Genomic DNA, 6,000 nt, shown 5'->3' with positions numbered 1-6,000 from the left:
TGCACCTGACTGAGGGTTAAAGTCCGCCGCTAAGCATCAGGATGTGCTCAGTGGCACCTCCTCCATTTGCAGCGCTGCTGGAACACAGCACGATAAAGCTCCCGCGGCTGGCATGGCACGCAGAGGACCCTGGGAGCTAGGCGGCAACGGGCGGGCGGCATAGGGCCGTGCGTCTGTGTAGCAGGTACAGCTAGCATGACTGACAGACAGTGACAATCCGGATCCTCGCCTGCTCGGTTTCCCGCATCTCTCCTCCTTGCTGGGCTCAGTGGGCTGGTACAGTGGCACTGCAAACTGTGAGTGAGACTCAAGTCACTGTGTGGGAATATGTATATCTGATACTATTGGGGGGCATATGTGTATCTGGCTCTACTGGGGCATATGTGTATCTGCCACTACTGGGGGCATTGTGTATCTAGCTCTACTGGGGCATTGTGTATCTGGCACTACTGGGGGCATATGTATATCTGGCACTACTGGGGTATATGTGTATATGGCTCTACTGGGAGCATATGTGTATCTGGCATTATTGGGGGCATATGTGTATCTGGCACTAATAGAGCATATGTGTTCTTGGAACTACTGGGGGCATTGTGTATCTGGCTCTACTGGGAGCATATGTGTATCTGACACTACAGGGGGCATATGTGTATATGGTTCTATTGGGGGCATATCTGTATCTGGGGCATATCTGGATATAACTGACAGTGGAGAGTCAGAGACAGTATACTCAGCAAAGCTAGCACAAGTCACACACAATGCATATAATTATTTGCAATGGGCCCTAAATCAACTACTCAAGCCTCAATAGGATAGTAGGTTCAATGCTGTATAACCTGACCCTGGGGAGAGGTCATAGCTAGATTAAAGGGTTGGCATGGGGCATACTGTACCCTGGGTCCTCCTTTGTCAGAGTGCCCCCAGCCAGAGGACACTGACATTACTAGCTTTCCCTCTTATGCAGCAGCAGAACTAAGCAGCTAGAATGCAAGCATGGCAGTATGCAGTCCAGTCAGAGACACAGAAATATCAGGTTTCATAAGCTACCTACAGATCTTTCTGACCAGAGAAGAGGTAGGAGTGTGGAAAAAGCTGTAAGTGATACAGTGATCCCATCTTCTCTTCCTCCCTGTCTGGGTATCTGGGTCCTGTGTAACCTGTTATCTAATGAGGGTGTAGAGAGAGACCTCCTGAGTGCTGTCCCAGTGTGTAAGTAGTACAGAGGCTGCTGCTATTCTTGCATGTGACAAGATACATTATATGTTTTATTTTCTATGTGTATTTTAAGGTTGTTTAAATTGTCTTTGTTCTACTACAAGAACATTTTATAAAACAGTTGTCTTTTAATTAGGTGGAGCTATAAACAGTACCCAGTCATTATTAAACTATTAGCTTAAATCTAATATACACCATTGGTTTAAGTTTAAAATACACAATCCATACATCCCAACATGACCCATTCCAGGAGGGACAAAATTATCTCTACCTGGACGTTCTTCTTAAGTTATCACCTGTGTTGAATTACCTTTCTTATCAGTTAAGTAGTTCCACACAGGTGACACCAATCATATATTAACAGGTAAGTCCAGGTAGAGAGCATCATATCCCTCCTGACCTGGAATGGGTCATGTTTGGAGGTATGCACAAATAAATATACCCCCACTTCCATCTGGCCCCAGGCACCCCCAAGGCTTAATCCGGCCCTGGGAGAGGTATGCAGGGAGACTGAACCTGACCTCTCCAGAGCACTTGTTGTTGTGGACTTGCCTAAAAATAGATGCTGAGTGTCTTACTGGGGGTGGAGAGTGGGGAGGAACAGCTCAGAGGCGGGAAGCCTCTGTATGTGATCGTGCTCTGAGCCAGGGGAGGGGCCATCGTGGGAGAGCACACCTCCCCTATGCTGACGTTAAGTGTCTCCAATGTCATCCTAATGTGCCCTGGTGGCCTAGTGGGGTTGCAGATGAATCAGACTCCCATATCAGCTGTCTCTGGTGGTCTCCGCACCAGAGATAAAAGGCTGCACTCTACGCAATTCCCTGCAAGCAGGGAATTGCCTTACATGACCCCAGGGTCCGGCTGCAGCCTGGGTTCCCAGAGGAGTGTGCTAGCGGAGCTCCGGTGGCACCCGCCGTAATCACTGGACCACTTACCAGTGTTGCGGCACTGGTGGGAGGTTGCTTGAGCCACAACGCGGGTGTCCTATAGGATGCCTAGCGCTGCCAGCTCTTAAGAAAATTATACTAAAACTTAAGAAAAAAATAACATAAAATAGAGCTCTGGCTCCTTTCCGGCACCAAACGAAAAAGGCTGACCTTTGGCTGGGGCCGAGGTATAGGGGAGGAGGGACCGAAGTATCCTGGTACTTCAAAGCTTTAACTGTTTGGTGCCCAGTCCTCTCCAACCACCTACACCCCATTATTATCCATGTGGAGAATATGGACCCTGAAAAAGAAATACTGTGTATATATATATATATATATATATATACAGTTGTGCTCATAAGTTTACATACCCTAGCAGAATTTGTGATTTTCTGGCCATTTGTCAGAGAATATGAATGATAACTCACAAACTTTTCTTTCACTCGTGGTTACTCTTTTTAAATCATAATGAAAACAGAAACTACCCAAATGACCCTGATCAAAAGTTTACATACCCTGGAGATTTTGGCCTGATAACATGCACACAAGTTGACACAAACGGGTTTGAATGGATACTAAAGGTAACCATCCTCACCTGTGATCTGTTTGCTTGTAATCAGTGTGTCTGTATAAAAGGTCAGTGAGTTTCTGGACTCCTGAAAGACCCCTGCATCTTTCATCCAGTGCTGCACCCCTGCATCTTTCATCCAGGTCAGCGGTGAGGTTACTTTCGGTCAACCGCTGACCGCAAAGTTCCCACCATTGGATACAATGGAGCGCATAGGCGCTACATTGTATCTCTGCCGTGTGCTGCCTCACAGACACTGGAGCACACAGCCAATCAGGAGAGTGCCACGACGTGGCGCTCCCTGATTGGCTGAAGGGACCCTCTTTGACAGGAGTCAGGGGGGGTCCTGGCAGTCGGGGAAAGGGGTCCCATGTGTAAACATGGGACCCCTTTCAGTGCGTGGTCGGGTTTCCATTTTTTTGTTTTGCCAAGTACGTGGATTATACAAAGAAGACAAGCAACACTGGATTATGTGAGTATAATTTTTTCACAGGTACCCCGAGGATTCTACATGGAGAAGAGGACCGAGCCTCGTGTGAACATAGGTAAGTATGTATGTTTGGAGGTGTGCATGTATGTAATAAACTTATACTGTCACGGTGTGTGTGTCCTGTTTTTTGTTGGGTATTTTTTTTAGTAGTAGTACTACAAGTACCAGCGGGCTCGGTTTTCCACCGCATGCTGGTACTTGTGGTTCTCCAAGTACCAGCTTGCAGGGGAGGCTTGCTGGGACTTGTAGTACTGCTACTAAAAACAATATATGGAGGTGTGGATGTATGTATTAAACTTTTACTTTACTTTGTGGTCAGCGGTGAGGTTACTTTCGGTCAACCGCTGACCACAAAGTTCCCACCATTGGTTACAATGGAGCGCATAGGCGCTACATTGTAACACTGCCGTGTGCTGCCTGACATACACTACAGGAGCACACAGCCAATCAGGAGGGTGCCACAACGTGGCGCTCCCTGATTGGCTGAAGGAACCCTCTTAGACAGAAGTCAGGGGGGTTCCTGGCAGTCGGGGAAAGGGGTCCCATGTGAAAACATGGGGCCCCTTTCAGTGCGTGGTCGTGTATCCGTTTTTTTATTTTGCAAAGTACGTGGATTACAAATAGAAAAGAAGAGGACCGAACTACACTGGATTTTGTGAGTATAATTTTTCCAACAGGTACCCCATGGATTCTACATGGAGAAGAGGACCGAACTACACTGGATTTTGTGAGTATAATTTTTCCAACAGGTACCCCATGGATTCTACATGGAGAAGAGGACCGACCCTCGTGTGAACATAGGTAAGTATGTGTGTATGGAGGTGTGGATGTATGTATTAAACTTTTACTTTCAAGGTGTGTGTCTTCTGTTTTTATTGGGGTATTTTTTTAGTAGTAGTACTACAGGTACCAGCGGGCCCGGTTTTCCACCGCATGCTGGTACTTGTGGTTCTCCAAGTACCAGCTTGCGGGGGAGGCTTGCTGGGACTTGTAGTACTGCTACTAAAAACAATATTCACATTTTGATAAAAAGGCTATCAGCCCCCCATCCGCAGCCCTTGGATGGGGGGGGACAGCCTCGGGCTTCACCCCTGGCCCTTGGGTGTCTGGAGGGGGGGCCCCCTTGATTGAAGGGGTCCCCACTCCTCCAGGGTACCCCGGCCAGGGGTGACTAGTTGGGTATGTAATGCCAGGGCCGCAGGGACCAATATAAAAGTGTCCCCCGGCTGTGGCATTATGTATCTGGCTAGTGGAGCCCGGTGCTGGTTTCAGAAATACGGGGGACCCCTACGCTTTTTGTCCCCCGTATTTTTGGAACCAGGACCAGGCGCAGAGCCCGGTGCTGGTTGTTTAAATATGGGGGAACCGCTGTCACTTTTTCCCCCATATTTTTACAACCAGGATCGGCTCAAAGAGCCTGAGGCTGGTTTTGCTTAGGAGGGGGGACCCCACGCATTTTTTTTAAAGATTTTAACAATGATTTATTTTTTTATAAAGGTACACAATGAAGCACAGCACGGATCTCACAGATCCGGCCGATATTCATTGTGTTAAAGTCGGCAGTGTTTTACAAGTCACTCACGTAAAACACTGCAAAAAAATACGAATGACATCGACATCGGTAAATACGAAAATGCAGAATACGACAGCTTAGTAAATTAGTCGTAATAAATTCAAAAAGTTGCAACTTTACACTTTCGATGTCATTCGTGATTGAACTTTAACCTCAATCGTGAAAATACGATTTTTAGTAAATATACCCCAGTGTTTCTAGTCAATAGATACTTTATTGTGAAGACATGATGATATTGCTAATTATAGACCAACAGGATTATTTATGTGAAAGTGAAACATTGTTTCTGGACAAGAGATACTCTGTTGTGAAGATTTGCTGCTATTGCCAACAATAGATCAATATGTAAAACCGACAAAAGTTTTTAAAAGCTTTTTAGTTTATTTTTATCTTTTTGTTTTTTAAATTGTGTTAATTGCAGAGTGGTGTATATTACCCAAAGGATTCCGGGATCTTATTGAGAGGAGCAGCGGTTCCTTATTGTTTGTATTGGACTCTAGTGAGATATAAGGAGTGGAGTGATTTTATCAAGTCCAAATGTGGTATTAAATAACGATGTGAAACATCTAGAAACAGCACAGTGTTTGAACTGTTTGTATCTTGCTGTATATATATATATATTATATATATACATACATATATATATATATATATATAGCAACATCTAGCTCCTTCCCTGCCTGCATCCACCCCAAGAATACCAAAAATCACCTGTCCGCATCCCCCACCGCAGCATAGACTCCCATGCCTGCATCCCCCAGAACAGTCTCCCCTGCCCGCACCCACCTCAGAGTGGCAGCACAGATTCCCCTGCCCCCGCCTCCAGCAGCAGCTCTGGCAGCAGCACTATAGTGTCCCCTTCCTGCATTCTACCCCCTGCGAACACCCAACACCCCTAATCCTTACAGTTACCTGCCCTCATGCCAAATCCTCCACTTTTATTAAAAAATAGCACAATTTTATTAAAATAAACATGCAAAAGTTTTTTGTTTCCTTTAAAAAAAACACATTATTTATTCAAAACATGCAGAAGTAGGCAGGCACTGTCCGCCTACTTCGGTGACATCACAAGTTGGAGAGAAGTTGGCAGGTTGGTTGGTCTGATGAAAAGTTGGTTAAGTGTGTGGAGCACTGATGAAAAGTTAGTTAGATGTGTGGAGCACTGTTTTAGTTGCACAGACAAGTTGGATGGTTGGAAGTTTGGAGTGTTGGAGAAAAGTTGGTCTGA

The sequence above is a fragment of the Pseudophryne corroboree genome, chromosome 3 (assembly GCF_028390025.1).
Source record: "Pseudophryne corroboree isolate aPseCor3 chromosome 3, aPseCor3.hap2, whole genome shotgun sequence".
Taxonomy (NCBI): domain Eukaryota; kingdom Metazoa; phylum Chordata; class Amphibia; order Anura; family Myobatrachidae; genus Pseudophryne; species Pseudophryne corroboree.
Note: the sequence above shows the minus strand (reverse complement) of the source record.